Genomic DNA, 19,428 nt, shown 5'->3' on the forward strand with positions numbered 1-19,428 from the left:
CAAAGTTAACAGTTAGAGAAAAACGGAAAATTGTAAAGGAAGTGAAAATAAATTGTAAATTAAACTCATCGCAACTTAGAGCAAAGTTAAATGAAGAAAATCAAAAAGAAGTAAGTTCGAAAACTATACTGAGAGTGTTAAAAGATGCGGGATATTCTGCGTGTGTCGCAAGAAGGAAACCATACATATCCAAGAAGAATCGGAAGATGAGAAAAGAATTTGCAAAAGAATTTATAAAAAAGGATCCCACATTCTGGAATAACGTATTATTTTCAGATGAAAGTAAATTTAATATATTTAAATCAGATGGCAGAGTATTAGTTTGGAGAAAGCCAAATACGGAAATGGATCCACAACATTTACAAGCCACTGTGAAACATGGAGGAGGTGGAGTCATGGTATGGGGTTCCATTGCAGCGTCTGGGGTTGGCGAATTAGTATTCATAGATGAGATTATGGACAAATATGTATATTTAAATATATTAAAGGAAAACTTATTTAAAAGTGCTAATAAATTAAATCTCCCGCGTGATTTTTATTTTCAACAAGACCATGATCCAAAACATACTGCCTATATTGTACGACAATGGATCGTTTACAATACCGCACACACGTTAAATACCCCACCCCAGAGTCCAGACATGAATCCCATCGAACATGTTTGGAATGAATTAGAAAAAAGAATTAGAAAATATAATATAACAAACAAAAACCAATTAAAAGCTATTATTTTACAAGAATGGAACAATATAGAGCCGGATTTTACAAAAAAATTGGTAACTTCAATGCCAAAACGATTGAAGGAAGTTATCATGAGGAATGGAGGGCCAACCAAATATTAATTTTTAATTTCTAAGTACTTTCAATCATTTGTGCCAATACTTTTGTCCACGCTTAAAACGCTCAATAAATATGTTTTTGTTATTATTTCGCATATCACTTTATTTATATTACTGTTTCTGTTAAATAATAATCTAGAATAATAAATAAATAAATGTATTAAAAAATTTCTCCTTTTTATCAATTTGTTTCATAGTTATAAGCACTTGTATCAGAACAATGATGCTGTGCCAATACTTTTGTCCAGCACTGTATACTGTACGATTTTAGCTGTGAGACGTTTTCCAGACTGAATCATAGTAACTTTGTTCTTTTTATATTTAGACAACTTTGTTCCTTTTGATACTACTACATAATAAATATAGATACATTTACAATATAGATTCATGATATTTTTTCCCCCATATCTTTCCTGAACTTTTTCACGAGACGAAACGTATTCGTATATGTGATGTACGATTTTGGCTGTGACTCACTGTACATTGCAATCCGTTGAGTTATCATTAATTCGTCGAGTACAGTTATGTGTGCAGCAACAAGGAGGACATTTCCAACAGTATTTGTAAAGTAAACAATTAAAATGAAAGTAATAAACTGTATAGTGGCGTTGGTTTCAAACTATCTACTCTGTACGTTAAAACCGTAGACTACTTTAACACCAAGAAAAATCGATATAAATAATACAATTAAATATTTTTATACTCCAAGACATTAAATGATGATAATGAAAACACTGAAGTGTTCATTTCGAATTTTTGAATTTTCCACCATTGAAATCAACGATTTCGATCATTCGTGAATATACAGATTTTTGTTATACTCTTGCATTTTCCTCTCAATTTCCACTTTAAACATACCACTGATAAATTACAGCATTATACATATTTTCCATTAGATCATAATAAAAAATTGAGTTCGTGAGATATATGTCTTTTAAATTACACCTTCGTGCGCAGTTTCATGGAAAATTGAGGGAAAATGTTTGTCTACGTATTAGCATACGCAAGGTTTTTGAAACTGCGTTTAATGAGCGAAGCGCACGACATGAATCTGTCACTGTTTGCATAAAAACTTTCCTGCGTTGTACATTTACTAAGGAATGAAGACATCTTACATAAATATTCAACAGAGGAATTAAATCACTTCAAGCATTTTTATTCTTAAAAACAGAAACGATTGTAAAGGATAATAAAATTAAACATGATTATTGACTAATAATCATGTTCAAATATACAGTTGTCATTAATATATTTAGAATTAGATATTACATATTACAATCGTACAAGGACATAGTGCTTTATTTCACGTGTACTTAAATACACGATGATACGAGACTGTATACTGAGTATTGAGACTTTTCTTTAAAAAAGCGTGCACTTTATTACGAATGAAATACCTTTATTAGAAATCTGATTTCGTCGGACGAACATTCCAATAATCAGTCTTCCTGAGTCTTTGAAGTGGTATCCCCCCTTGAACTTATTTTCACGAGATTATTAACACTTTTCGAGTTAACACTTTGAGGTTCAGTATGTGTGTTGAAATTCTATGATCACATATATAACGCAAGATACTAGACTGATCGACTGAACACGTATAAACGTTCACAGCACCCAAAGGTTCAAGCAAATGACTCCTTTATAGAACAGCTATTAGTCACCTAGGCATAATTCCTATCTAGGAGTGCATAATGGCTATTAACCCTTAGACGACCGTGCGGGGTCCGCCAGGGACCCCAGGCTTCACTATTTCGTTAATAACTCATCAGTTGGGGTCCGCTATAGATTCCACTGCGTACTTTATGTAGAAAAATATTGCATGATCGTCTAAGGGTTAAGTCAGTAGGTTGCTGAATCAGCTTTACCGATGAGTCCACCTACATTTGAACTAAATTGGTGACCCCCAAGGCCTTGCATTCTCCTTGTAAGATCGGGCAAATGAAAGAATCGATTAGAAAAAGAAATTCCAAGTGCGAGTCCCGAACAATTTTATTGCGAATTTTATTCGACATTTTTTTAACGATATCGATTATTATTAAATCTGGTCGATATGAAATTTTCATTTTATTATTATGAAATATATTATTATTATTACTATTATTATCATTATCATCATCATCATCATCATCATCATCATCATCATCATCATCATCATCATCATTATCATCACGATAATTATCATTATTAATTAATTTTGTATACTATTTACTTAACTATCTACCTATATGAATAATATGTAATAATAACATTTTATTCACATCGTTATTTAAAAAAATTAACCACATTAACAAATATAGCAAGTAATAAGTACTTCAAATGAATTATAACAAACCATATATAATATTTTGTTTCAATGATTACTTTCGTAAAAATTATTTTGATACTTTTCTTTACTATCGATGTGAAGCCCAAAACGTATTAATCGATTTAGTGTTTGATGTTCGTTTCACCAAACGAATGATTATAAAAACAAAGATTTGTTGCGATGCCATCGATGCCGTCACTACTTTCATTGAGTGCTGCTGAACTCTGAGCATCCGAACTGCCGGCCGGGGCAGGAAGAGGTGAAAGAGTTCCCTTCAACTTTCATTTGCTCGACCTTAGTCACGCAATAAATCGTACGTTGGAGTCAAAGGTTTCACTCTCTATTTATAATGATTTTTGTCAAGCTTTTACCTGTTAAGCGTATTCGCTCAAATCGTTATATAAAAAACGCTTAGGAATAGTTTCTAAATACTTAAACCAGCCACGTGATCAATTATGTGCACGTAAAATTAAAATGTTGATAAAATTATGACCGTCAAGGCCAGCATAAGCCATAAAACAGCGAGCGAAACGTACTGTCATAAACCGCTAATTGTCAGCCGATTCCTGTCACCTCAGCACCTCCGGTCAACCGTGTATCGCTGTCTTTTTCGTCGCACGCCGTCGCTCGTTCGCTCGTGTTACTGTCGCTACTGCACTGACGTTCTTTAGGACACAGGACACAGTCATGCGAGTAATCTCCTATATTCACGCATACAGTCCCGCCATCTACGCTCCAGAGTGAAACTCGCGAAAATCAACGCAAGTGAATTCAGACGTCAGTGGCTGGACAAATTTTAATCAAAGTAACGATTGATAACTACGATTAAAATGGATGGTCCATCACTCTTGATGTTCGGTGGTGTAGAATCGGAACAGATTCCTCCATTGTGACGAAAGAGTTTGCGATCTTTTAGCTTTCTCACGGGCACATGTAATACGTACACATGACTCACAAATATTCCAGATTCGCTAATTAGATTTAAAATGCTCGAGTGATACGTGACTCGATATGGCACTAGAACAAATTTTATACCTTTCTTACGTTTTCTAATTACAAAATAGATCACCGGGAATATGTTCTTTCGTAGTTAGCATCTTTTAAATTTATAAATAGAAAATTTTCGATTTTTTGTATTCAACACTACTGAAGATTAATTATTAATTTAATTAACGATAGTCACAGGCAATTAACAGTTCACTCGATCGTTAACCATCGTCAGCAATTAATTTCGGTAATCGACTAACATTAATCGCAATTACTGCTGAGGTCTAAATTTTTAATCGCAACGCTTAATTGAATAATTAGTTGATAAAATTAGTCGATTAATGCACAACTCTAACAAGCGTGAGAATTACTCTCGACAGAAACTTTGGAGCATTAGTCACAAGTGAATGTGTACTATAAGGAATCATCTATCATCTATAAAGAATCTCATCAATCCTATTAAAGTAGTTTTATGATACTTATTGAAATGCAATCTTTTTGATTGATAGACATTTGTCAACACTTAATTTGACAAAAGAACCGTATAATAGGCCTCAGCACCAGATAATGCAACAATATTTTAAACGTATCAGCACAAAATCGAATGTGGAATATTTGCATAACTTCCTACCTTCGGTGCAATTTTGTTGTCTTGCAATTTTACACCAATAAGCGGAAAAATAAATTTAACATTTTTTATATGCAAACTAAAAGCTTTACAAACTATTTAATACAAAAATTCCGAAGGATAATTATACAGGGTGAACTTCACAGTATTGTAGGCGATGTCGAGACGAATTCAATGACCTACTACACGATGACCTTCGGATGAAATTGAAGGAAAAATTCTCATGAATTAATTACCAAAATATTTGAAATAATTCGACGATATATAACTCCAAGACTTCGCATTTAAACATAAACAAATTAACGTCACCATTACGAATGCTTTATTTGGACGAATTATTTGATCTTTGATATAGATTTTTTGTTCTTTAGTTTTTCACTGGCACGGAAAGCAAATCATCGAGTTTTTAATTTCTTAAAATGAACGTAGACGAGATACACTTAAGGCAATGCAAACTTTATGAGTTTCATATTTCATGTTTAGCCAGAATACAGCGAATAGATACTTATACGTATAGAGGGAATAATTAATTTTTGATTCTCAAAATTTTCTGATGGCAATTTCTATGATCAAGTTCCGGGTAACCACCAAATATGATCTATAAAGACTATCGTCGAAACAGACACGTATAAATCATGTAAAAATCTTACAAAAACGTTAGATTCGTCAACTGCAGCTATATTTTGACACTTAAAAGACAGCTATTAAGAAGACATCATCATTTCTCAAAAATGGGCAGTTGTTTATTCAAATAATAGATAACGTATAGAAATTCTGTATGGATAACTACTTACTTTTAATGGTGATTATATTTTCCACTAATTCTGGGACGAAATTTTATTTTATAATGTAAACATAATGTATGTTTAAAATTTAATGAGGCATCAAAATTTTTATGATTTTTATTTTTAAACACGAGATATACGTGTACTTAGGACTGTACTCATCTTGTTTTTATGTAAGTAAACACGATTATTTATGATCATAAAATTCAATATTCATAAAACATAAGGAATTAAATAGATTTGAAGAACATTAAACGATGGACTTGTCGATCGATTCTTGTATAATGTCTACATATTTAAATTTTTCTTTCCACGCTTTTTATACAAGAGACTCATAAATCATGTAATCGAAATATCTACCTATCATAATGTCTATATGTACACAAATCAATTTTGCTGCGTTGCTACTTACTTACTTTAATTACCAACGAATCGATTCTTATTATTGTAACTGATTTTTCAAATTGAACAAACTGTATCGGAGTAAATGAGATAGATAGAGATTTTGTGAAAGAACGCTTGAAGATTTTTCTTAAATTGATTTTTACAGTATAAGCAACTTTGAAAGTATTGATCATCTAATTCCACTAGGTGATCTCCACCAATCATTTTGAATAATATACTTGCAATCTCTTCAATCTTATTCGTAGTATAACCATTGCTATCTTACATTCACAGTAATCTAAACTTACTTTCTTTCTCCTCTCAGCGTATTTTTTGTTATCTCCTTTTCCTTTTTATTTCTTTTAATTTCAGCCACCATTATCATTTTTATTCTTGGAACCTTCATCGTCGTCACTTATTCATACATAACATGTATGGTACCATGTCTATGAGAAAGTATTGTTGTTTTTAAACACGCAATAGTTGATTTAATCGGTACACGGTTTTCCCTGGTTTATCAAGCATAACTTGAATTATAAAACATTGTGATTTCTTAAGACAGGGGTGGTGAATGTAGGGCACGCGTGCCCAAGGTGACAATTGAGACGATTTGATTGGCACACGTCCGAATCCTAAATAAAATTTATTTTACGTTCGAAAATTTTGAAACTGAACAATTTTTAAATATAATAAAAAAATATTTTGTACATGGTTATCCAGCAATACCGTCAGTTAACCATATGCAATATGCAACTGCCTTAATATTATTTTTCAGTGCTTTAAATTAAATTGAGGAAATATTGCGAAAGTAACTTTTTGGGAAAATTAAAAAAAAACTATATTTATGATGTTTCAAAAAATGTAGAGCCTTCTTTCAGTAAGAACTGAATAATTGACATCAAATTCATTGCTGACGAATAAATGTACTTACGATAGTTTATCTTTAAATTTCTATGAATTTTCTTCAAACACTTTGAATTTGTTTTAAGACAGAAATCCGATCTAATCGTAACAGAGATCAATAAATAATCATCAAATAAATTATAAATAGTAAAACTACCAAATAAAATTATTAAATCATAGAGTAATGAGGTTGTTGAATAAAGGTAACGAGACGATTAGAATGAGTTCCTTTCATTTCTTATCAGCATCCATCAGTGTGCTCCGTTTTGCTGTTTCGAAGGAAACTATTATAAATTTCTCGTAAAGTTACCTCCAATCGAATCAAAACAACTTCAGAACCACGTGATGCGCAAGAGTACAGTGAACTTCGCACAAGATCCGCGCAGAAATACTCATGTAGATAATATTTCAGCGATTCATGCAAAAAACTCGATCGATTCATTTCATTAAATTATTTAACGATATTTTTTGCTCGTTATTCTTCGGCTTGACATCATTAGAACCGAATTGACCTATTAAATTAGCTACGTTTAATAATTCCATGACAGTGGTCTTGTAAAAATAGTGATCTAAGCACACAATCTTAGTAAGCATTACTCAGAATTTATGTTAGCTTGCAATATGTGAATAGACAAATAGTGTAACTGCGCATTACACCGAAGAGCTTCAAGTACTAGATATGCGTCCTTGAGAAAACGCGATTATGCAGTTCTTACTATACACGTACGACAACCGTCTTAAAAGACTTGAGTAATCTTTTGTATAGGTTATTGTTATGAGGTCTTTATTACGCAAATTAAAAGAAAGCGTACATAGCAAAGTGTGAAGGCAAGGCACTGTCAAATATGCCTTTAAACCTAATCTCAATCATGAGACTTGTGCCGCCCTTGAAGTACATGGCGTTCCCGAAGAGTCACATATCATTATTTTTCATTCCAATGATGTTTCTTTAATTATTCGAAAATTAACAAAGATTTTATGGTTAAAGAGGATGGTCCATAAATAGATTAAATATTGATGAATATTTGATGAATCTTGAATTGTAGATACATAACTGATTTCCACGAATAATATAAACTGTGTGTATCTCCGCCAAGATCCATCAATGTTGACAAAACATTATTTATTTATCCTTCTGAATACTAAATTCTTCGATCTTTTTCGGTCACTTTCTATACCAGTGATTTTCAAATAGAGTAGGGAAGCAGATATAAAAAAGAATTTGTAATCCGGAGAAATGTGGATAATCAAAATTCATCTTTTCCTATTAATACACTCATCACAGGAGTTTAACAATTGTAGAAGTATATTATTTTTGTGTCTCTTTAAATCTCTATCACTTATCTCGCGCGCTAATTTTTCTTTTTTAGGGAATGCCATTTAAAAGATTTGGAAACCACTGGCGTACTCTCTTGATACAAAGAGAAAATAAATAATTGTACAAAAGTTGTTATTCGTTATCTATTATTCGAATAAAGTTCTACCCATTTCTGTGTGGACTAAATATACAGGGTGTCCCAGGTTTTTCTTAACAAACTGAGAGTATATAAAGTTTAACAATAAATACTTTATTAAAGAAATGCAAACAAATACTATACGCATAAAATATTCAACATTTCCCATCGCAACGTAAACGAATCCGTTTTGCGTAATTGCAAATAAGCATTAACGTGACACAAAAAAATCCAGTATTTTTCCCCAAAGATATCGGCGTCAATATTCATGACAATATTCATTGTCACATTGGATAGAGCACTTCCGTCTCATACGCCTTAGACAAAATGAATATTTATCGTTATATTTGTCATTAGAAAATATTCCTGGCAGTTTGACATTAGATGCTAGTTTATTTTATAGTTGTGAACTACCCGCTAATACTTGAATAGAATTGTTAGAATAAATAAGGATACGAAGGGTGTAAAATATGTCACTGCGTAAACCAGATAAATACAATCGATCTTTTGGGTGCTAGGATGAAAAAAGCGTTGTTAGGTACATATTTTACGATTACTCTGTAACAAAGCGTCTATTGTCATATAGATAATTTTTTTCTTGCCTATGCTTTCAGATTAAATTTTCGCAATTTTTCGAGAACAAAAAAAACTCGAAACACTTTGTATAATTCATTGGCTACCAACATAGAAGCCAGTTTGACTAGTTTTTCAAAAATGTTTTAATTCAGGGGATATAAACCGTGCGAAAGTATCATCTATTATAAATTTTAATGAAATTTGTGTACTCGTTAATCGATGTAGAAATATTCAAAGGTAATCGAGGGCAAGTATGTGCTACATTTCGTAATTAATATTTATGAGATTATACAAAACAGGAGTGAATTTAAAAAACCGGAAGAGGAAGCTCGGAATAAGTTAAGTTTCCTTTTTAATCATGCGATTACATAATATTGTTTCCTGTACCTATGACATAAATATTTTTTGTCGTGTTTAAACAATTACCAAAAAGAAACAAAATAATTAGTTCGCCGTTCGCTAGAAAAGGCTGATAAAAATCAAATGGAAAAAAATAGTATACGTCATGCTAGATTGTCTATTGTGAGACTTACCGGAACAATTCCGTGTGCAACGAAGACATTTGTCGACAAATATTAACCCTACATTTAACTTAACGAATAGACTTTGGAACGTACAATAATCCAATACTAAGTGCAGTAATGAATAAAAACTTTCTTCTTCGAACAAACATTTTATTGTAGATTGATATTGGAGCTGGTAACTTTCCAGTTACAGGGAAATAATTCTTAAAGCTCAGTGGCATACTTCTCGGCTGCGTAGTATAATTTTTCTCTTCAGGTAAAACATTTTTTTGTATTTTCAATATTATAAGAAATAATTGTCTATATGCATTTAAATCAAGCGCAATCTGTATTTAGCGTTTATTACTCTGTTAAATACATCCTTAATAATTCGGCCGATGGATCAGGGCGTAATTATAAAATGCAAGAAATTTTGTAAATACAGATTACTCCGCCAGGTACTACAATAGGCTCATAAAGTTCAGTAGCTGTATGTCGATTATGATATTAAAGACTGTATTGACTGGCCTAGTGAGACGTGGAATGGACTAACGGAGACACATATTAGCAGTTCGTGAAGGAAACCATTTAGTCTTGGTAGTTACACTTTTGATGTCGACGTGGAAGAAAACGCAGAAGAATTCGAGAATGTATTTCAGGATGAATTTTGGAATGCGAAAAAGAAAAAACAACCGTCACAGAAGAAGAATTAACCACTACAGAAGAGGAATCAGTCAGCGCAGAAAAAGAAACTAATAGACGTTTCTATTCTCGAGTAAAGGAGGAAGAAATGTAAGTATAGCAAAGGCAGAACACCGTAACTTTTGTGCAAAGAATAACGAGAAGAATCGATTTATCTTAAAAAAAAAACAAAAAAAAAAAACGTATGTTTCTAATTTAAAAAGGGGAAGGTGCAATTATACTTCGCAAGTGCATCGTTACACTTATGATAGAAATAAAGTCTTAGAAAGATAGGTCTTGTTATATCATTCAACTTTTTCCTCTAACACTTTCCTTTACCTCGATAAAACACGAGGTACAATCCATTTCAGTTGCGTGACCTACCCTGTATAGTTAATTGCACACAGCTTATAATGAGAACTCTAAAATCGATCTCAACTCTATCGGTGCTGAATACTTTGACAAATGTATCGTGCGTACGCTGTATACTTCGCTACTTGTGACGTGTCTAAACGACGAATACATAGCTATTGACATACAAAACTAACTGCGTCATTTATTTTATACATAATCCCCTTAATAAAGACGCAATTTTTAGTTTGTGACATTACATCTGTTATTAATAAATAAATTTGATCTTTGAGAGGTAAGCAAAGACAAAAACGTAGAATGTGCATTATCAATTGACAGTTCCGCATCTTTCGTGCATCTACGGACAAAATTGATCGAACCAAGTGTACTCACTCTGTTTACGTTTATTAGATCACTCCATCCTCTTTAGTTAGTTGTTTGAAAGATCACTCCATCCTCTACACGTAGTTTGACGCGTAGCTGGTTGTTCACTTTTGAGTTGAAAAGCATTCGGCTAGCATCGTTCAAAAATCAAACATCGGGTGATAAAAGAAGTCTATAGCGCTGACAGTGTCCAATTCAAAAGTCGTGTAAATACATCCATAGTATTTCAAGCATGTACGTAATTCACCGTACATTTAAACACGTTCGTAATACAGAAAGGTATAACTCCGTTTTTCTCGGATATCTACCAAAAGAAACGATTGTGGATACACTTCATCCTTCAGAAGCTCCCATAGAGAAAACTCGATGGGATTCAAATTATTTTCAGATCTCTTTTCCGTTTCTAACAGATCAAAATAATGGTTCGATTGCAATTGCTGAGTGATTTAATATGAATAAAAATGGAGGAATGTTTTAAATGAGATGTTAACTTTTGGATAATCACGCGATCTACTAAAGTACGTAGTAGGAACAGACCAAAAAAACAGTCATGCGCTGAGGAGTCTTTTCAGTGAATATTAATATCAATGCGTTTATCAGTTAAAGGACGAATGAATTAACATTATTTGTTTAAAAACAAAATACGATAAGATAAAAGTACTTGCAAAAGCAAAAACTATACATACTGCAATGTAATACTAGATGTCTACTTGATTTATCATCTAATAAAGCATATGATTAAAGATGTTAAAAGAGAAGATTATCTAAAACGGTAAGGACTAGTTGAATTAAATCAACGAGTTATTAATAAATAAAGGGTAAAAGAAATAGTGTGAAAGTATTCAATTATTTTTGAATCGTTCTGAATTTTTACCGTTGATATTTCTTGATAAACTGAAACACAATTTGACGAAGATTCAACGAAATAGAATATTTACGAAGCAAGGTACAAAATTACAAAGGACACCAAAGTCCTTCGCAAAAGACAACTCTGCAAATCTGTGCAACAGGCATCTATTTACGTACATTTGTACGACGAATAATAGAATTCGTAGACGTGATGAAAGCAATCGCTTACAAGTTAACATTTACATAACAGTGCAAGATATTCAATGTTTAATTTACGATTCGCGTCAGCATTTTTTATACAAGCTCTTGGACTCCGATTACTTCTTCAATGAATTGAATGGAAAGCAAACTCCAACTGCTTCCAAAATAATTTATAAATTGATTTGCATACGCTATTAGATGGTAAACGCTTTTTCCAATAGGTATTAATTGAAAAGAACAATAACACACATGACGTTAATGAAGTATGCATGAAACTTCTCACAAATAAGTATTTTACGAGGAAAAAAAAAACTGTATAATAAAATGTTTTGTAACTTGTCGTTTAGTTGCATCGATTTATCCAAATGAAATGGAAAATCGACCTCGATGAAGATAAGATTAAAAAAGAATTGTCTATAAAAATAATTAGAAGTATATGAAAACGAAAGAAAAAAGGAAAAAAAAAAACAAAAGTTTACTTTTTACGATTTTCGAGTCATTTACAAATGAGACTTTACGTTTAAAATATTTTTTGACATCTTTTACTTCAATGAACGTTAATACGACAATTTTGTTACGATAGATCTTCCACTATTTTCGAAAATGCACAATCTAATTTCACGACGATGACGGAACGTTTTACTAATGCTTAGTCTTTGAATAATATATACGAGTATCACGCAATATTTGTTAACTTGTGTAGATACATTCCAATATTCTTTTATTTCACTAAAATATAAAATAATAAAACTTTTTATGAAATAAAAATATACTAAACAATACACACACTTAGACGTGTTAAAATACAAAATACGCATGTGTCACGTTGGCACTCGTAACATCACTTACGAAAACATATGTCAGTCCACTACTACTATTGTGGTATAAGAAACCGAAGCGCAGAGATTGACCCAGAATTTAATTAACGATATAACGAATAAAGGACATAACCCAGTTAAGGAGCAATTTCTATTTGTATTGATGTTCAGAGAAAGCAACATGAACAGTATGAATTATTATGGATGGTATTCAAACGAAAATACAACTACATTTGCCTTCAAAAATAACATTGTTAAATCGAAAGGTGAGAGAATCTTGAGAGACGGACCACCACGTCTTTTGTCAAAATTATTATTCACTGATTTGTTTTAGGAAAATAAGTTTCTCTTTCTTATGAAGTTGAATATGTCAATATTGACACAAATTTTTACATCAAGTATACATAACGGTACGTTACGGACGGACTTTGTACCGATCGTACGATTTCCACATTTGTCACTTTAGAAGATTACGATTTTCTATCCATTCCCGATTATGATATCGATCGATACACGATGTCAATATTGTGATTATTCATTATCACTTAAAGCAATAATTTTATGAGATTTATTGAAAAGGGCGAAAAGATGTTAGAAGTGATCAAATATGTGATTTTTAAAAGCAAATTGAATGCATCGAAAATCTACTTTACCAAATATATTCTACACGCTTGTATATTGTAATAAATAATGCAAGTTAATAATTAAAATTAACATTCATATTAATTGAAGGTTTTCCGTTAAGAATATTTAATGAATTTAAATAAATTGCCTTACTCAAGTTTCTAATTTTTGTATGAATATATATATATATATATATATATATATATATATATATATATATATATGCTGTATATATATCTGATATTCATATAGTTATTAGCAATCGTTTACATTTATTATATTTTTTGAATAGATAGAATCAGTTCCGATTCGTGTTATAGTTACAAAGAATCGAAATAATGCCTCAACTGTTATAAATGGAAAAATGTTCCGGCTGATATCGATTTCGATTATGGTTTCACAGCCTGTTAAAAGTACATTAGTTCTTTTCAGGACTGAAACAGTTATATATAATGATTCAATGCCGTTTCGATGCACATCGAACCTTCTATCTTCAAATTATACATAGAATATTTTAAAACGTAAACTTATACTTATATCGTGGGTAACTAACTAGTAAGTTGCTCAATCAGTTTTGTCGTTCGATAAGAAATGGAGTTATTAGGTTTGTCGTTTTATTTTTCTGAAAATGGTACTATCGTTTGATGAAAATATGTGAAGTTTCGTGTAGATCTATCGACTCATTCCTATATTTACAGTTGTTCAAAGTTAAAGTGTCATAGTATTCTTTTACAATGGGAAAACCGAGAAAACTTCTAACCTAGTATACTAGGTTGTTTAATAAGTTTTGTCATTCGATAAAATTTATCGAACAGTATAGTACTAGGTTGCTCAATAAATTTTGTCGTTCGATAATACTTATTGAACAAGCTATTATGCTTCGGTGATCGGTTGTCCTAAGCGTGTCGAATGACTGATTATTTCGATAGCAAAGTTACAAACAAACAAAAGGACGCCCAAGTCTCGTGAAATAAAGCCGGACAGGCATTTCGATTCTATTCCTACTAAAAATACAATTTAATATAACGAAAAAAATAGATGATTTATTAAAAGAATCAAGATTGAAATCTTTTATCGATATTTTGTCCTAATACCTATTTCTCGTTTTTACTCTTTGTGCAACAGCTGCTCAGAATCGTACGTGGTTATAATACTATACAATGAAAAACGATGGGGACAAGTCTCGTAGAATCGCTTTAGAACTGAAAAGAACCGATATGCTGACAGACTGTGGAACCATAACCGAAATTGATTTTAACCAGAACCTTCTTCCGCTCATAACAGTCGAAGTATCATTTCTTATTTAAAGAAATAAAACTATTAGAGAAATGTAGAGGGACAAAATGATAGCACAGTTAAAAAAAAAGTTTGAAATATAAAACAATTAATTAATAATATTCAATTCTTAATATATTGCAGCACCTCTTTTGCATTTAATAATTTCAATTCTTTTCCTTGATAAAGATTTATACGATTGTTTAATCCTTTTTAACTTATACTCTTCCACTCAACTAGAATGAATTGTTTTAAATTGTTAATGTTTTGAAATTATCGGCCACATTGATACTCTGTTCTGGCAAGGTGTCCCCAACAATTTTCAATAATATTGGGATCAGAGAATCTTGTTGGGTAATCGTAAAAATTTGTTTAACAGAAGTACTCCCTTATTATTTTCGCAACGTGAACTATGGTATTAATTTGCTGAAAACTGTATTTCACTCCAATAATTCTTACAGCATACGTGTTTATTTGTTCATTTATCATTTCAAGTATTCATCGTTCAGTATTCATCCGTCTTGTTATAAATTTTATTTTCGTTTTACCCCGAGGTAAAACGATGTTATTCTTTCCTTAAATCTTGATAATAAATAACTAAGGCCATCTGGCCCATACAATTAAATTTTTTTTCATTTGCAAATATGCTCCTTCACTATTTTATTCTTACATTTAGATGTTTTTCAGCAAATTGTAAGCAGCACGCTTTATACCGCTAATTTAGCCAAGGTTTCTTCTGCAATTTCCTTCGCGCTAACTGCTCGAATTTTAATAATATATGGCGTTTAAAACAACGTACATTTTTTGCATCAATGTTTAAACCAACAATTTGTAATTTGTTTCATAATTATCCTCGAATTTGACGCTGCTCTCGATATTGCACGTTTCTCGCGAGTAGATAAACTTTGTGTATGTCCAGAACTCTTTCTCTTTCCGCAATTTTCAAGACTTTTTAATAAGTTCAGAATTTTACGACTTCTGTTTACAACTTTTGATATTTGTGTAACTGTATACTTTTCTCTCTTTAACTTTTATACGGAATGTATTTTATATTCATTTATTTTCTTTCCATGGTCCATTTTTAACGCTTTACTACGTTCTTTCAAAGTAATAAACATGAAAATACACATTTTATTAATTACATTTTACAGTGAATAATTGTTATTAAATAGCTTATAAACAACTGAAAAGTGTAAATCGTCTGTTTGTGCTGCATTTTGTTCCGTTCGCTAACCATAATATTTACGTTTACATTCCTAGAATTCTCTTGGAATGTATCTCGTAGATAATATTTAGTACACTATAGATACAGATATGCCCAAAAATGTTGACATATTAAAATATTTATTTTCTTCACTTTATAATGGTAAATACAAAAAAATATAAGAGCTATCTTTTTGTTTCGCGGTGCATGTATGTAAGTACACGTACCAGGTAGCTATCACATGTTACAACTTTCTCTGTAATCACTTTTTTTTAACGCGTTTGAACACAAAAAAATGTTTTTCCAGGAATACCGTCAATACGAGTGTTGTTGTCCAAGAAATTTTGTAATTACTATTTCCAATATTAATTCTAATTTTTCCTTCTTAGGACGGAAGAAATTTAGTAACTAAATATTTGAACAACAAAACCGTAAAATTTATTACGTATAAACGAGGAATTATGTATCGTGATCGGCTGTACACCGATTAGTGCGATCAATTTTAAATCTATTTATTTTGAATAATTTAATTCAATAGAAAACGTGCAATGTGTGCTACTTCTTTTAGAATGTATTCTGTTTTAAAGTTTTCAACATCACTCTTCCTCTCTTTCCTAGAATGCCTAGTTCAATTCAATCACGTTAACATTTTAATATATCAGTACGCCTTTACCATTCGTTGTGGTTCCAAAATTTTCTACGAAAAGAAAAAAGAAATAACAAAACTATACTGGTGAAAACATCGAAGCTGATCAATTTGTAACGTAAAAATCGTCTCTACTAAAAACGAGATATTGTTTTGTTAGTCGATAACGTTTATAAAGATATCTCGAAAATGTTATGGCATTAAAACATTAAGAATTTTTTTTTGAAAAATTCCAATGTTCCATTTAATGAAATTGAAATACAAGATGAAAAAATCTTAACTGGTTTATTGACAATTGAAATTATTAAAATTTCTCCCTATACATCAGAAACAAAGTGCAAAGCGCAAAAAAAACTGTGTCCAGTACACTTACATTTTAAAATATATAATTGCAACAATTATTTACTATGTAAAAATTAGTGTCAAATTTAATCAAATGAAGATCGTGAGTATAAATTATACTAGTTTGACCAATTAATTGACTACCACGTGTTTCTTGAATACGTACTCAACTTGTGTTTATAAGAACAGAGTGGGGGCACCGCTACGTAATACTGATAAACAGTTCCATTATATGTACGAGAGAGAAATTTATTTGATAAAATTCCAACGTTTATCGAATTTTATTATAAAAATACATGCATAGATAAATCACTATTTTTAAGATTGAATATTATTTTTGGGGAAATATATTAATTCCAAATTAAATCATAAATTAGGAACCGCATACTATTTAATGATACACTAATAGAAAATAGTTAAAAGGTACTATTTATTTGTTACGTCGGGAACATATTTTCGGGATTAATTTTAATATCTAAATCTCAATTTCATTTATATGTATTGCCTTCATTTATTTACATTATACAATATATAAAAAATAAACGAGAATCTTTGAATGCAAAATGTGTAATTAAAGAATCGGATAGAGTTTTTTGCATTTCCGGTGCTAATTTAAAATGAGGTCTTAAAAGAAAATTTACTTTAACGGAGTTTTGTTTAATTTCCTTCGTGTTGGTTTTAAGAATGTTCACCATTACTTATTATGTCTGCGTAACTAACAAACTTTAAGTTATAAATACGACACAAATTTCAAAATATTTAATTTGATAATTTCGAAACATTTAAATTAAAAACGAAAGAGGACCCTGAGAGAAAATATGACACACACACACACACACACACGCGCGCGCGCGCGCGCACACGCACACGCACACGCACGCACGCACGCACAAAAGAAAATATACGAAAACGATTTGCAAAATAAAGAGTGAAAGAGATAGAAAACAATAAGAAATGAAATATAATTAAAAGTATAAGACAGAAATTAAACATAGATAAATGTCATTTAAAACAGAGTGGTATATTCAAAAGTTAATCAAAGTTAATCCACGTTAAAATAAGAAAGAAATTATGTGCGACTAGAAATAAGCAATTAATTGTAAGGAAGAATGAAGGTAAGAAGGAAACAACATAAAATAATATCAAATACAATACTGTATAAATAGTATTGAAATTTTTAACAGCACACGCATGGAATTGCCCAAAAATAAGAATTGGAATATTTTCAAGAGAAGTTCAAAATTAAGAAAAATGCAAAAAATCTTTAGTTAAATGTTTAATATATGGTATTCGGCAGATTTAAACTTTCACGACCGTTTAAGACTCAAAACTATAAAATCAAGATTGAAAATTTCTTTGTAATCTGGAGGAAAAAGAAATGACATAAATTGTACGCAAATATAAATGATTTTCTAATAGAAAATACAAAAATTACGGAAAAGATGAAAATTAAGAGTACATACCTCAAGGTGGGCCAAAGAAGTGGTAGTTCAAGAACGTGTCGATGGAGGAAGAAGACACAAGGTAGACCACAGACGATCGTTGTTTAACTTCGTTTGTACACACGGAAAGACAGAGACTCGAATTAATAAGCGGGCAGTTGCGGCTGCCTGTTTTAAGTAGGCACATTCGTTGAACACGGTGGAACAAGGCTGACTCTCAGTGATAATAATTTTCACGCACGCCGCCGGCCCAATAAGATACAAATAGTAGTGTGGCGAATCACACTGCCAACGAACTGACACGCGAGCGCCGCGTTACATTCAACATACGGAATTCCCCGCAGCTCACTAAAGTCACTAGGCACCAATAAAAAGTCTCTAAGAACAGAGATTTCTAAATTAAGCTTCAGAACTTAGACATTCTCCCCTACATTATCCAATTGCCATGGTATAATGATGCAATACTATATAATGTGCGCCCAATACGAATGCCACAAACGAAAATTAATGTATTGTCTTTCCTGTGAGATTTTATTTTATATTTCTTTGTTTTGTCTGTAATTTATTTTCGATTTTCTCAAGCAACTGAATACTCCGCAATTGTAAATAATACTTTAGATATTTTACTTTCCTTTATCATTGCATATTTTCTTAAAGTTATAAATGTTATATGCACGAATTCTTCTATAATTCGAACTATATTGACGAATTACAAGAACTACGCCAATTCCATATTTCTCATTCATGATATTTGTTCGAAATATGTTTAAGAAGTACACAATGTATTGCACAAATTTCGTTCATTTGAAATTTTCGTTATTTCAAACAATACATAAATATATTACGTATAAAATTTGTAAAGTTTAAAGAATATACATAATATGATAAAAATAGTTTTTTTAGAATTGGATCATATAATTCTGAATATAAAAATACTAGGTATAAAATTTACCGCTTTTAAAATTCTTTTTTAGTACATTATATTGCTTTTATTATGAAACATGTTAGAAAATATAGTCGGTACTTCCAATGTAAACAACCAGTAGATAAATAATATGAACAAAGTCAAATATTTTAAAAAGAGTAAGTTTTTAGGACAACTGTACCTTATTACTTTTGTATTCAGAATTCGCTATTCTATTAAAATCTTCTAATATAAAACCATTTAGTAAACCTAGGATGAAATTTAACTTCTTTGTACCCCTGGTAGAGGGCAGATGATGACGATAGCTATATTTTTCTATCGT

At 31.2% G+C, this 19,428-nt stretch overlaps 1 protein-coding gene across 4 annotated transcripts in view; it reads right to left on the reverse strand.

Moving 5' to 3' along the window:
• Positions 1-18,380, reverse strand: part of LOC143154937 (very long chain fatty acid elongase 6-like) — a 40,971-nt gene extending 22,591 nt beyond the window's left edge. The window contains exons 1-2 of one of the 4 annotated variants that reach the window (XM_076327053.1): positions 18,203-18,380; positions 6,237-6,374 (exon numbers count right to left, since the gene is read on the reverse strand). The gene's annotated coding sequence lies outside the window, so the exon portion shown is untranslated. Of the gene's footprint in view, positions 1-3,680; positions 3,830-6,236; positions 6,375-10,789; positions 11,085-18,202 lie in introns of those variants that run through there. The other 3 variants (XM_076327051.1, XM_076327050.1, XM_076327052.1) reach the window with 3 other exon arrangements.
• Positions 18,381-19,428: the final 1,048 nt, after the last annotated feature.

The sequence above is a fragment of the Ptiloglossa arizonensis genome, chromosome 2 (assembly GCF_051014685.1).
Source record: "Ptiloglossa arizonensis isolate GNS036 chromosome 2, iyPtiAriz1_principal, whole genome shotgun sequence".
In the NCBI taxonomy this organism is placed as follows: domain Eukaryota; kingdom Metazoa; phylum Arthropoda; class Insecta; order Hymenoptera; family Colletidae; genus Ptiloglossa; species Ptiloglossa arizonensis.